Consider the following 15,264-nt stretch of genomic DNA (forward strand, 5'->3'; position numbering starts at 1 on the left):
TGCGGCACCCAATGATTGTAGTGGCTGCTGCACTGAGGAGCCAGGGGGTGCCCTGGTGAGCAAGGGGCACTCTGGCAGCCCCTGTAGCCCCCTCTTGCAGGCCAGGGACATTCTCCCCCCACCACTGGTCCATGGTGGCTATGCCACTGACATGCATACACTACACAGATTGTACGTGTATTGAATATAATGCATGAACAGGGCTTTACAGTTTTTAATGTGAACATAACCAACAGAAAACATGCTGGTGTGATATATAAGAAGAAATCCACAGATCAGCAGGTGAAGGAGTTTGAAGGAATTCAAATTCTAATTGAGATGACTGAATGTGAGATGAGAGGATACTCAAGGACAGATGCTGAAAAGCTGTTTTAAAGAAGGAACATGAAGAAACAGAAGCAGGCAGAACAAATATGCTTTTTAACATGGCCCCAGAGGATGGTAAAAATGGCAAAATATTAACACCGCCGTGATATTTTCTATGATAGCGTTTGTGTCTTAGACTACATCAGCATTTCATCTTGTAATGGGCAGCCTATTGGCAGATAGCAATACCTTTAAGCAAGAACCTGGGATTCACTTAACCTTTTCTAGACTAAGACGGGAAAAGAACAGAATTCAAAAAATGAATATTTTTATCCTGCTTTTCAGAAGCGGGAAGAAGAAGAATCTCTCAAGGCGCCTCACAGTTCTAAAAGTTCAGTATTCAACACTGGTGGTGCTACGGTGCTACAACACCAGCGGAGGCTATTCCTGACTCCTTTCCCTACCGCACCCCCAGTTTCCCCCCATATCTTTCACAATATCGTACCATTACAATATCCAGGATTTCTTTCAATAGCCGTCTGCAGATTGATGCTGATTCCTAGAGTCACCAGGAGGGCTGGCAAGCCCATACATTCCAACATTTCACTGATTAAAATAGGGATGTGCCTGTGAATGTGTAGGGGCATGACCAAACAGCCTGGGGGACATGGCATACCATTCTGACTCTGAGCAAATGAAAAATTGGACAATAAAGGGCATGCAGCAGAGCACATTATTCCAGATGACCAAAGCCAAGCCCATACCCACACAACATTTTACAGATGAAAATGGGGATGCACTGGTAAGAACCAATTGTCATGCCAAGCATTGCTGCTCAAGCCCCCCACCCCCACCCCCACCCCTTATGCACTGCTAAGACTGAATGGCATCCACTCTATGCTGTGCATTGCAGAGCGCCTTAATGTTGAGCACCGATTGACTGGTGTGCTAGAAACACAATGTGCCAAAATCGAGAGCTATTTTTATTTTATCAGTTCTAACCTGTATGTAGTCTGTGCAATTGATGTATTACATTATTTGCCAGGCGTAGATCCTACAGTTTCACCACATTTCAGTAACTTTAGGAAGCAGAGGAAGGAAAAATGACTATTTCAGTGTGTGTGTGTGTGTGTGTGTGTGAGAGAGAGAGAGAGAGAGAGAGAGAGAGAGCCCGGGGGGGGGAGGTTGGAGGAGAGAGGGGGAGAGAGATAATATTTATGATTGATTACTAAGCCCCAACCTTGGGAATTGTAGGTGCTGTATGTGTGGCAAACTTGAGTACTCCATCTCTGAGAACTGCAGTGTTCATTCCATCTACAATTGCCTGTGGTACAATTTTTTTTAAAACACATAGCCAAAAAGGGCATTTAAGGGTAGCCGGCATATATGGTATTCAGTAGGGAAAATCAATCTCATTACTAAAAAGAAAAAGAAAAGAAAAGCCTACTTGATCTTCTGTTATTTATGACAGACAGGATAACATTTCCTGTGGGGTAAACAAAGGCGAATAGCTATTGTGTTAATACATAAGAATAATAAGAAATCTGGTAGACCCCTGTCAACCACATCAAAGCTATTTGGGGCCCTTGTGTGTGGTGATTGATTATTTTAATCTCAATAGTTATTGATCCCACTAATTTGTCAGAGTAGCTACATGCTTGGCTTATTAGTGCACAGAGTGTAGATGTGCAACATATTTGCTGCTTGTGAAATTTGCCTTTTCCCTGCTGCCTGGTTCCCAGAATGCATTATGAATGTGAAGCCACAAACCCTCATCTCATACTTTCTACACCAGGGCACTCTTTTCTTTTCTTCTTTCAAGAAATATGTTGACAATAACTCTTAACAGACCCAAGGCCTAGGACCTAGAGAATGGTCTGAAGGATCTGATGGAAAAGTAAATGGTTCTTCGACGTGGTCTCTGTCTTTTACACCTGTGGATTTCCTAACCCCAAAAGTTCCAGTGGCATTTCTTTCATCCCAATTTGTTTGGTCCTGCCAGTCCTATTGCTAATGTGGACCTGGCCCCAGAACTGAAAATTCTTCAAACATTTGTTATGCAGGTGCCGACTACCGCTCTCTCTGAGTCCACAAACCTGAAGGAGTTGATCCCTAAGATTTCTCAAGGATTACACTTCCAAGTCAGAAGTTGAGAGGGGAGTCCCTTCAGAGGAGGAAACCCACTCTATCCGTTCCAATCTGGTTTCTTTTGGATCTTCTTCTAATGAACTCCTGTGTACTCTAAACCAGTTTACCCATCTGAAGTTCTAAAGTTTTATTCCTACTATGTCTCCAGAATGGCATCATCCCTATGAATTTGTCTTGACCAACAAAAAGGGGACTTAGACCCTTTATTTGATTTAATAGATGCTGATGCTTGCACATCAGCCTCTCTTCCCATGAATTCAGCTCTCCTGGAGATTGTAAAGTGATATTGGAAAAAACCATCATCCTTGCCATAACTTACCAAACCTCTGGAGAACTTTTATTGTGTTGAGTGAGGCGGTGAGGAGGCAGTTTCTTGAAGAAGCATCCCACACCACAATCTGTGGTAGTGGAGGCTTCTCAGTCTAGAGCTAGACTGAGACCAGTATCTACACCAGCAGACCTGGAAGGCAGGAAATTAGATTCCTTCAGGAAGAGGTTATATTCAGCAGCAGCATTACAGCTAAATATTTCCAACTACCAGGCATACAATGCTAGGTACAATCATTTCCCATGGGAAAAGGTATCTATATACTTGGATTTCTTACCCAGGACAAGAAAGATCCAGCAAAAGTGTTCCTGAAGGAAGCAAGACAACTGGCTAAACAAGAACTTTATGTTGCCAGACACTCCGTGGAATGCACTGCTAAGGTTATGGCCAAGGATCAAGAAAGTTGGCTCTGTTCGCCAGCCAGAAAAAAAATTCATTCTTCAAGCTATGTTTGTACATTACTTGTCAGGATTTTATTCTCTCATCAGGCATCATTTTTCACTCATCATAGACAAGTAGACTACCAAATATCTTGAGCCCTGGTTATGGCTACCTCCATTACTATCAGGAGACAGGTGTGGCTAAAGTCTTCGGGCCTCACCTATGAGGCTCGAGCTAGGGTTGAGGGTCTACCCTTTGAAGGAGGTACTCTGTTTTGGGATAAAACAGATGTCACTCTCCAAAAGGTCCAAAGACCGAAAAACACAGCAAGATCTATAAGTTTTCAGACAACTTTTAAGAGTTTTCAGAGATCGTTAAGGCAGAACAAATGGCAACATAACCAGTCTTCAGGATCTGTTTCCCAACAGTCATCTTCTGATTGCTCCTTTTGTTCACAATGTTACTTTTGTGGTGCAGTGGCTAGAGTGTTGGACTAGGACCGAGGAGACCCGAGTTCAAATCCCCATTCAGCCATGATACTAGCTGGGTGACTCTGGGCCAGTCACTTCTCTCTCAGCCGAACCTACTTCACAGGGCTGTTGTGAGGAGAAACTTAAGAATGTAGTGCACCGCTCTGGGCTCCTTGGAGGAAGAGTGGGATATAAAATGTAATAATAATAATAATAATAATAATAATTTTTTTTAAAGCAACATTATTTCTCTACACACAAGACAACCCCTCAAAAGCAGTGAAACACTTCATATTATAAAAAACAATGACTCTTTCCTAAATCACATTGGCACATATTTAGCCCCACATCTTTCAACTTGGGAGCATATTACTTCCAATGTTTGGGTACTCACCATAACTCACACTGGCTATACTTTAGAGTTCTTGCAAAGACCACTGAGTTCACACCTTGTAACAACTACTCCAGTGAGGGCATTACAGGAGGAGATATACATTCTTTTGCAGAAAAGGGCTTTTTAAAAAGTTCAACCAAACACCACAGGGTCTTCTACGCCCCACATTTCACTGTACCTAAACATGACATTTTGAATCTCTGAGGTTTCCACGTGATCTGAATATCCACCATCCTTACTCTGCTTCAAAGAGAAATGTCGTTTGCATTTTTGAACCTAAAAGTTGTCTCTTATCACATTTATATTCATCCCCAGCATCAGAGGTTCCTACACTTCAAAGTACAGATGCGTATCAGTTCATTTCCCTACCTTTGGACTAGCTTCCGCCCCCAAGGTATTCATTAAGTGTATGGCCCCTATGGTGGCCTACCTACAGCAATGCTATGTCCAGATATTTCTGTTTCTGGATGATTGGCGTATAGCAGCAGACTCGCCAAGAGACATGTCTGTAGCTGTACAGAAAACAATACAGGTCCTAGAAGAACTGGACCTACAGAAAAATTACAAAAAATTCACAGCTTTCTCCCACAAGACAAATACAGTTTCTGAGCCTCCTTTTTGATTCAATACAAACTCAAGTCATCTTACCCAGGAAATGGATTGCCACTTTAAGTGCTTTGACATCTTAGGGTGGCTTCTGGAGAAATCCACATGGCAAGATCCCTTCAATGTCTACTGGGATATATGGCAACGACCACCTACGTGGTGTCTCATGCTAGCATAAGGATACAAATTCTGCAATATTGGTTTCTGGACAATTTTTGCCCCCAAATGGACCCACAGGGCTTACGACTGCATCTTCCAGGGATGGTCAGACAGTTGGTGATTTGGTAGACTCAGAAAAATCACTTTTTCTGAGTGGCAGCCCTTCCCAGCCACCCACTCCAGAGCTCATATTGATCACAGATGCCTCAGAGCAGGGCTGGGGAGCACATTTAGAAGATCTCTGCTTGCAGGGCCATTGGCATGATATAGAAAGGTCCAGACACATAAACTATCTGGAGTTTCTCACAATTTTCAAGACAATGAAGGCTTTTCTTCAGCTCATCTGAGGACAGCCAATTACTAGGCATGCTCCAGTAACATCCTAGACCTATCAATAGACCTCTGGCTGTGGTGCATAAGACATGGCATCACACACCCCCAGGAGGTCCATATTCAAGGTCAGGCCAACGTAGAGGCAGATGCTGTGAGCACATCGCAGACCATGTCACATGAATGGGTTCTACACCCATCAGTGATTTATCTTATTTTTCACAGTTGAGTTTCCTGGTCTTGTACCTTTTCATGATAAATGTAAACAGACAGTGTCCCCGCTTTTGTTTCAGGGTGGGAAGAGGCAGGAACTCCCTAGGAGATGCATTTTCAATCTCATGGACACCTCACTTCACTTACCCTTTCCCACCAATTCCCTTGTTGCCAAGTGTGCTCCTAAAAATACAGACAGAGTGGGCAGACTGCATATTGATTGTGCCATGGTGGCCCAGAAAGCCATGGTTCCCACATGTGAAATGCTTAGCCAACAGTCAGAACTGCTTACCAATTCACCCTTGCCTCTTATTGCAGGCATCAGGCCAGATACTGCACCTGGGCAGTCCCCCCCTGTGCCTTACAGCCTGAAGGATACACGGTAATTTCCCGAGGAGTTGCAGACTGTCCTGAGAACAGGCTGCAAACCTGCAACAATTCAATTATATAATCACACAAATGGAATTTTGATGTGGCTTCCCTTTCTACACAGTACATATGCTCCTGTTTACTCCAGCTAAAGAATGTGGGGGTAAAACATTCTTCTTTAAAGGTTCATCTTGCTGCCATAGCCACCCAGATCTCTAATCAGGGCAAGTCCTGGTTCCAGTCCCTGGTCTGGAATTTTTGTTTCAGTCCCTGAAACAAAAAGCAACTTTTGAAGGGTCTTGCACATTTATGCCCGGACACTCCAGTCATGGCCCCACCCTGGGATCTTTCTCTAGTACTTATCAGCTTGATGAGACCACCCTTCAAACCCTTAGCCACAATATACTATAGATTGGTTACTTGGAAAGTTGCCTTTTTAGTAGCCATCACATCTGCTTGCAGAGTGAGTGAGCTAAGGGTGTTTCGTGTGGACACACCTTACCTCATCTTCCACAAGGAAAAGGTGGTCATCAGACCAGACACTCAATTCTTACCCAAGATAGTATCCACTTTTCATCATTTGCAACCAATTAGTTTCCCTGTGGTTTTTCCAAATCACAAATCAGAGTGGCAGCTACAAGACATTAGGAGTGTGTATGCAGTGTTAGGAACATAGGAAGCTGCCATATACTGAGTCAGACCATAGGTCCATCCAGCTCAGTATTGTCTACCCAGACTGGCAGAGGCTTCTCTAAGGTTGCAGGCAGGAATCTCTCTCAGCCCTATCTTGGAGATGCCAGAGAGGGAACATGGAACCTAGATGCTCTTCCCAGAGTGGCTCCATTCCCTAAAGGGAATATCTTACAGTGCTCACACATCAGGTCTCCCATTCATATGCAACCAGAGCATACCCTGCTTGCTACCACAACAAGTCATGCTTGCTACCACAAGACCAGCTCTCCTCTCATGTTCTGCTCCATGAAGAAAGTCCAACTTTGTGTTCATTTCCTACGAAGGTCCTAAGAAAGAATCACGGGTCTCTTCTCAGTCTGTTTCGAGGTGGATAGTTCATGCAATTGAACTTTTCTATAACCTTGCTAAGAAATCTCTATCCAGTTCTATTAGAGTGCACTCTACTAGGGCCATAGTGACATCGACAGCCTTGGAGAAGTACCAGGCTGCAACATGGGCTATGCTGAACTCATTTATCCAACATTATACCCAGGATACTCATGAATACCAGAATGCTCTTTTTGGCATAGTGGTTCTTCAGTCATTCTTCTGCTGAACTCACCTCCAGGTAAGACAGACTGGTATGCACCCTTAGGTCTAAAAGACAGAGACCACATTGAAGAACAACAGGTTGTTTACCTGTAACTTTGGTTCTTCTAGTGGTCATCTGTCCTTCTACACACACACACGATATGGTCTCTGCACATGTGCAAAGCCCATAGGTGTAAAAGGACAGATGACCACTAGAAGAACCAGAGTTAGAGTTAAGCAACCTGTTCTGTATCTGGAAAATATTTGAATGAGAGACCACTTGGAAGGCTTTGTGTGTTTAATTCTGGCCATTGGCTGTATTAATAAAGAATAACGAATAAGGAAGTGCTATTAATGTAGGAAATTTGTAATGTTTGTCTTGCAATTACTATACAGGACACTTTCTCCAAAGCTCCAGATTTTCATCTCTTACTCACCTTTGACAAATCTGTGCTTGAAATGTTGGCTGTGTGTTCACTTGTTTGGTGTTTTTCCAGAAGCATATAACATGATGCTCTGTTGTTTCTCTCCATTTTAGCAGTTTAAGGTGCACAGAATTTGGGTGTCAGAGTGGTGATAGTTGGTTACACAATTACTACTTTAACAACTAAAGCTAATAAAGGTGGAATGGGAACATAGAAAGACATCCGCTAATTTGCAATGTAAAGGTTGAAATATGCTACTACGTTTACATGCATTTCCTTTCTTAAGTTACAACAGAATTTGACCTTTAAGTCTCTTCCATCTGCAAGCAGCATTGCCTGGATGCATTAGTGTAAATTGTTATCTTTTTGGAAAAGACTTTTATTAGCAATTTCTTTGTGACCTTAGCAACAAGAAATGAAGGTTTAATTATCCAATAAGAACCATCAAGCACTTGAAGCACCATTGGAATTCAAGGTGTTTGTTGGAAATGTTGGAGAATAAAAAGCATGCTATCAAAGAGAATAATTTTTTTTAAAAAAAAATCTATTAGTGAGGTGATATGCTGACAGAATATGGTCCTTTGATATGCTGAGTCTCTTGAACTCTTGTTAACTTGAGATGAGAGAACGCTAACAATCTCATGATATGTGTCTGTATGGCACTTAAACCTGTGAGGCAGACCTCCCGAAAGAGGTGAGAATACTTGTAAGGGAAGGCACTTTATGTTACTTTCTAGGCCAGATTTAGTTTATATCTAGGTTGGGCTTGGAGATAGACGACTAATGTGGACTTTGCACTCGGCCATCCTTTCTAGCTACTGCAGTGGCGGAGGAATGTGCGCCATCGCATTAATTAATTAATTAACATATTTTTATGCCGCCCAAAACTTACATCTCTGGGCAGTTTACAAAGATTCCTTCTACCGGATTTCCATTTCCATTTCCATTGATTTACATTTCCTTTTACCGGATTGGAATGGAATGGAATCTTTATTACAGTCATCTACCAGACCTAAATTTAACACAATAAGTAATAACCTACAGCAATTGTGATTTTACCTGTACTTTCTTACAGAACACAGTTCAGAATATAACAATATGTAATATAACTTACTGATTGGCATAATGCTTCAAAATTGTATTTTGACAACTCCCACAGATTTGTTGTGATATAGGTACCCAAATCACAGGCCTTTCTGATCATTTCGACTTGTAAACTTGTGCAATTTCCTCTCTGGTATATTAATTCCCAACACCTATTTATTTATTTATTTATTTATTTTCTGTACTGCCCTTCCAAAAATGGCTCAGGGCGGTTTACACAGAGAAATAATAAACAAATAAGATGGCTCCCTGTCCCCAAAGGGCTCACAATCTAAAAAGAAACATAAGATAGATACCAGCAACAGTCACTGGAGGTACTGTGCTGGGGGTGGATAGGACCAGTTACTCTCCCCCTGCTAAATAAAGAGAATCACCATGTTAAAAGTTGCCTCTTTGCCAAGTTAGCAGGGGTTATGCATTTACATTATTTATTGGTACATTATTATATGGCACCATTGTTGTTTTTAGTTTATAGTTACATTCCTAAACCACCCTTTGTCTGTGGGAACCCAGAGTCTTGTACAGCTTAGTTGGGAATCCCCAGCTAGTTTGAAAATAATGGAAGCAGCACATGACATGTGATGATGCAATAGTCAGCAGTACTGAGACTGTCCTCTTGTGCAGCATGGCCGCAGGGTGATTTAGAGCCCAGGAGCAGTGCGAGCAGTCAGCCAATAACAAGATATAATTAATCAAAAAGTTTAAAACACAACAGCAATCAATAAACACTTTCTAAGGCATCTAACGGCACCACCCAGCTTAAAAACTGAAATTCCAGTCAAATAAGTCTGTTCTCACCCTGCTCTCCAAAAAAGCAGGAGGCACAAACCTCCTCTGGGAGATTGTACCATAATTTGGGGGCTATCACTGATAAGGCTGTGTCCCACATGCATGACAAATGTGCCTCTACAGGCATAGGCTATGAAACAGAGCCCTTTTAGCAGATCTTGTCAGATGAGTAGATTCCTGGAAGGAGGAGGTGATCCTTGAGGTATCTGGGGGTCCAAACCATTTAGGGCTTTAAATGTAATAACCAGCTTCATAATTGTGCCCAGAAATAAATTGGTAGGCACTACAGCTCACTCAGGATTGGTGTAATATATGGCACTACAGGCAGCTCAGTAATAATCTATCAGGAACTGCCTGTAGGTGCCACATTCTGTAATATCTGTAGCTTCCAAATAGTGTGTTGCAAGAGTCTGTTGCAATAATCCAGTGTGGCCAAGGCGTAGGTAACAGTGGCCAGATCTGCTACCTCATGGAAGGGCTGCAGCTGGCACACTAGCCAAAACTGAGCAACGGCAGTTGCCCGATTATCCAGGAGCTAAGCATGCTCCAGGAGAACCTCAAGCTCCTACACACCTGCTCTATAGGATGCTGAGGGATGCCAGCCAGTGATATCATGGGTGAGATCATTGTGCCAACATTATACAGTTGTGCCAGTATAGTTAAGATGGGGGTGCAGTGTAGTGGTTAGAGTGCTGGACTAGGACCGGAGAGACCCGAGTTCAAATCCCCATTCAGCCATGAAACTAGCTGGGTGACTCTGGGCCAGTCACTTCTCTCTCAGCCTAACCTACTTCACAGGGTTGTTGTGAAAGAGAAACTCAAGTATGTAGTATACCGCTCTGGGCTCCTTGGCGGAAGAGCGGGATATAAATGTAATAATAATATTATTATTATTATCATTATATGCCTGGAACATTCTATTGCTTATAAAATCAAAAGTATCCACCCATCAGACATCATGGAGACATCAACTAGGGCACAAGAGACACCACTCCTTTAGCTTTGGTGCACATCCATTGCAAAATGCCTGAGATACAGGCAAATGTTTTAAGTTTTTAACTCCTAAAAAGAAGTTTCAGAGTTTTGGCATCCTTTTTTCATCACAGATAATGTATATTTGTAAACATTTGCTGTCCTTTTAGTATCCCTCCAAAATTCAGGTCCATATGGGACTGGTGCCTTTTGCTAGTTTGAAAAACATCAGTCTGGTTACTTTTTAGTAACTACTGTTAAAAAAATCCCCATAATAGGGAAAATAGCTAAGGGAAACTTAGCCAAGTGCATAACTGAGTCTGCCCACTGAGAATTCTGAAGCCAAAGCTGGGAGGGGCAAGTCCTGGCAATTTTTAGCATGTGGCTTCTTGGTTCTGAACATAGGTGCCTGACAAAGACACCTGGTAAGCACTCTGGCACTTGTATAGTTAAACAACCAATCTGCCTCTCCCCTTCCTTTCATGGGCATTTGTTTTCTCCCTCTGCCCCCTTTCTCACACCACCAACAAAGGTGGGGGGAGCAAAGTCCCTCAGCAAAGCTTGGAATAAATTACTAGAAAATAAGTCAATTGATTCCACTGGAGCTTAGTTCTGAGTAAACACACATAGGAATCATGGCCAGCAGAGATCCTAGGCAAGAGTGTTGGTTCTCTCTTTCCCCCTTACTCCCAGCCCCTCAGCAAAGCATAGAAGGGGGGAACCCCATTTATTTATCCGGTGTTTACTTCTGAATAAAAATGTATAAGATTGGGACCAAGGGCCCCATGCTAGGAAGTTCTGAAGGAGGGATCTCAAGGAATTTCTAAGAACCATTCCCACCCAGCACCAAGAAACCATAATTCTGGTATAGACTGCTCTTGAACATGGAGATTCTACATCAGCCTGCCACTGAATATGGAACCTTCATTTGCCAGTACTTAAGAAATGCAGCCTTCATATTCAAAGGCAGTTTGGTTCTCATGTGGAAACTCCATGTTCAAGGGCAGCCTACACTACAATAATAGTTTGTTGGCACTGGGTGGGAATAGTTTCTGGGATCTCCTTTCTATACTTCTTTGGAGCTTTCCAGAAGCATGTAGCTGAGCACTTTGAGAAAGAAGATGCTGGGCTGGAATACACATCCCTTTTTCCAGGAGCATTTTGATAACTGAACCTGCAATTCTATGTGCACTAGAAGAAAGTAAACTCCATTAAAGTCAGTGGGACTTGCTTCCATATAATGAGGGAACAGTTAAACAATCCCTGGAAAATGGTCTTGGGGGAGGGGAGAATAATGGGGAGGTCCTTTTAAAAATGTGAGTGGAAAACAATGTAAAAATCCTGTGAGGCAAGCTCACTAGCACCCCGCCCAGTATACAGATTGTTCTCAGAGAATCTGACACTATCCAAAGCATCCCACAGGGCATAAGATCTGTTAGTATATTTAAAACAGAAATGCCAATAATCCATCCTCTCCTACCTGATATAGAATACAGCAAGAAAGAGAGAGTGACTAACATTATGAGGAACATTACTCAAAGTTATTAAAAGAACATGTTAAGGAATTCCTAATATCCCTTTAATTTCAATGAGACTACTTTACATAAGAACAGCCCTGCTGGATCAGGCCCAAGGCCCATTTAGTTCAACATCCTGTTTCACACAGTGGCCCACCAGATGCCGCTGGAAGCCTACAGGCAGGAGTTGAGGAGTTGCCCCCTCTCCTGTTGTTACTCCCCTGCAACTGGTGCTCAGAGGCATCCCGCCTTTGAGGCTGGAGGTGGCCTATAGCCTTCCAACTTGTAGCCAATGATAGACCTCTCCTCCATGAAGTTATCCAAACCCTTCTTAAAGCCATCCAGGTTGTGGGCTGTCACTGCATCTTGTGGCAGAGAATTCCTGATTATGCGTTGTGTGAAAAAGTATTTCCGTTTGTTGATCCTAGATTTTCCGGCAATCAATTTCATGGGATGACCCCTGGTTTTATATATTTATTTATTTATTACATTTATATCCCTCTCTTTCTCCAAGGAGCCCAGAGTGGTGTACTACATACTTAAGTTTCTCCTCACAACAACCCTGTGAAGTAGGTTAGGCTGAGAGAGAAGTGACTGGCCCAGAGTCACTCAGCAAGTATCATGGCTGAATGGAGATTTGAACTTGGGTCTTCCCAGTCCTAGTCCAGCACTCTAACCACTACACCACGCTGGTTATGTGAGAGGGAGAAGAATTTCTCTCTATCCACTTTCTCCACACCATGCATGATTTTATAGACCTCTATCATGTCTCCCCGCAGTCGTCTTTTTTCTAAACTAAATAGACCAGGTGTTGTAGCCTTGCTGGCATCCTCCTGGACTTAGTGGTAACTTTCCTCCTTTTGGGTATACAGTACAATCTAACTGGGCTTCTATTACTCAGAACTTCTGGTTCTGAGTAAACTCCATGCATTCTGGAGTGAAGTGACTCTCCTGATTTTCCCTTTCAGCTTTCTTTTCACCATACTCCTGGAATAGCACTGTATGTTAAGAAAGGGATAGAATCTAACAAGGTAGAAAACCTAGGTGGACCGGAGTCCTCCACAGAAACCCTGTGGATGACAATACGAGGCCTGAAAGGAAATGTGCTACTGGGGACGTGCTATCGCCCTCCGGATCAAAATGCTGACAGTGACTGGGAGTTGCAGCAGGAAATCAATGAGGCATCAAGGAGAGGCAGGGCTGTAATAATGCATGACTTCAATTACCCACACATAGACTGGGTAAATTCAGTCAGGTAATGACAGAGAGGTCAAATTTCTAGATACACTGAATTACTATGCCCTAGAAGAGTTGGTCCTGGTTCAAATGCAGCCTGTCCCTTTTGTACAGGCCTTGCTTGCCCCAAAATGTATCCCACTGCCTAACAAATCTAAACCCCTGCTCCTGGCACCAACATCTCATCCACACATTGAAACCCGTCAGCTCTGCCTGTCTCACTGTACCTGCATGTGGAACAGGTAGCATTTCTGAGAATGCTGCCTTGGGGGTCCTGGACTTCAATACACTATCTATCAGCCTAAATGTGGCCTCCAGAACCTCCCAACTACATTTTCCCACATCGTTGGTGCCAACGTGCACCACGACAGCTGTCTCCTCCCCAGTGCTGCCTAAGAGCCTATCTAGATGCTGCATGATGTCCGCAACCTTCGCACCAGGCAGGCAAGTCACCGTGCAGTCAACATGTGGGTCACAAGCCCATCTCTCTATACCTCTAATGATCAAATCACCAACTACAAGGCGGCCCCCACCCCCCGGAGGAGTATCCCCTGTGCGAGAGGATATGGGCTCATCATCCATGGAAGGGGTCCCTTCTAAAGGAGCATTTCCCTCTTCCTCAGAAGGATGTCCTCCTTGTCCAAGATCTTCATTCTCCCTGACAGCAGAGGCGCTATAAGCCCTGGAGTGGGATGCCTCTACCACATTACTGAAGGTCTCATCCGCATGCCTCTCTGTCTCTCTGAGCTTCTCCAGATCTGCCACCTTGTTCTCAAGGGAACAAACTTGTTCCCTGAGAGCCAGGAGCTCCTTGCACCGAGCACACACTCATGACTTCTGCCCATGGGACAAATAGTCACACATGTTGCACTCTGTGCAATACACTGGGAAGTGCCCCCTCCCTTCTGACTTTCTATCTTCATACTGGTTTTGTTGGCTGTTTACAGTATTTAGAGATAGTTTATTAGGATAGGTCTCAGCTGTAATGGTCAGCTATTTAACTGTCCAAACAGCCTTTCTCAGGAATATGAGGGAAGGATTTGCACTTATGTTCTCTTCTCCACCGGGCTCCTTGTGATCACCGGGACTTGTTCCAGGCTCCCCTGCACACTTCCCGGTAAACTCCTGCAAAACTCCAACGTCCTGTTTGCTATCCCTGTTCGCTATTCTCTCGGGCCTTCACCTCTTATGTAAAGAATAGGCTTCAAACTGAGACACAGGATGTGTCTCAAAGGAATGTGGGGCCTCCCTCAGCCCTAGCTGACTACACCTCCTCCAGGCAATGACAAACAAAAACACTGGAGTTTGCTAGCCCAGGCAAATGCTAGCCCTGGCAAATAACACACACACAGAGAGACTAGGACTTATCCCTTAAAGAGAAGCCAGCCCCTCAAAACCTCCCCTCCTCCTGTTAGTTAGTTTGAAGAAGGGGGAAGGCTAGAAGTTCTGTTTATAAAAGCTTACTCACCTCCTCAAGCTGCTTTTGCTCTTCCCAGAGTAGGCTTCAAACTTTGAGTAAGCCATTATCCTATCAGTCATTAATCATTAAATGGGCCTGAGGCTTAAAGGGAAGAAATCTACTCCGTCTGTGCTCAGAGGCGATGTCACTTGTGTACACCTTTTAAAATATACTACTTTCTAGACAGAAGGAAAAGAGACAGACACTAATAAGTATCATTAAAACATGCCACAACTTGATTAGAAGAAGAAGAGGAGCCAAGGCCAGAAGAGCTCATATCAGCTGCACAGCATTTTGCTGTAGCCAGAGAACAGGCCCTGGAAAGGCGGTTGGAGGGCTGCTGCTCAAGGCCTGTGTATCCTGAGGGAAGGATGGAGAAAGAGAAGATTACATTAGGGCTCCTATAGGTTTCCATCCCTTTAAAAGAGTTGGGGTTTCAAGCATTGGGGAGCTTTTGTTCTCTAGGGGACTCATAAAGCAGAGTACAAGTCACTATATATGGTAAAAGGGTGCAATTCAGAGTGTCAAAAGCTATTATTTCAGATTGGCTTAAGGCCTACCACATTTTTTGCTGATAACACTATTCTGAAGGAAATTAAATCAAGCAGGAGAACTGTGAGGTTTATGGGAAATGTCTGGGAAGAGAATCTGTAGTTTTGGACATGGTTGTTAAAGCATTTGTTATTTTTTAATGATCATTGGTGTGTGTGTGTGTGTGTGTGTGTGTGTGTGTGTGTGTGTGTGTGTTAAGAAAAACTAAAAATGAAGTACAAATTTAAAGTGAACATAAATTAC

At 43.3% G+C, this 15,264-nt stretch overlaps 1 protein-coding gene across 24 annotated transcripts in view; it reads left to right on the top strand.

Annotated features, from left to right (window-relative positions):
* Positions 1-15,264, top strand: part of FARS2 (phenylalanyl-tRNA synthetase 2, mitochondrial) — a 393,182-nt gene that overhangs the window by 338,682 nt on the left and 39,236 nt on the right. The window lies entirely within an intron of this gene.

Source organism: Hemicordylus capensis, chromosome 4 (assembly GCF_027244095.1).
Source record: "Hemicordylus capensis ecotype Gifberg chromosome 4, rHemCap1.1.pri, whole genome shotgun sequence".
In the NCBI taxonomy this organism is placed as follows: domain Eukaryota; kingdom Metazoa; phylum Chordata; class Lepidosauria; order Squamata; family Cordylidae; genus Hemicordylus; species Hemicordylus capensis.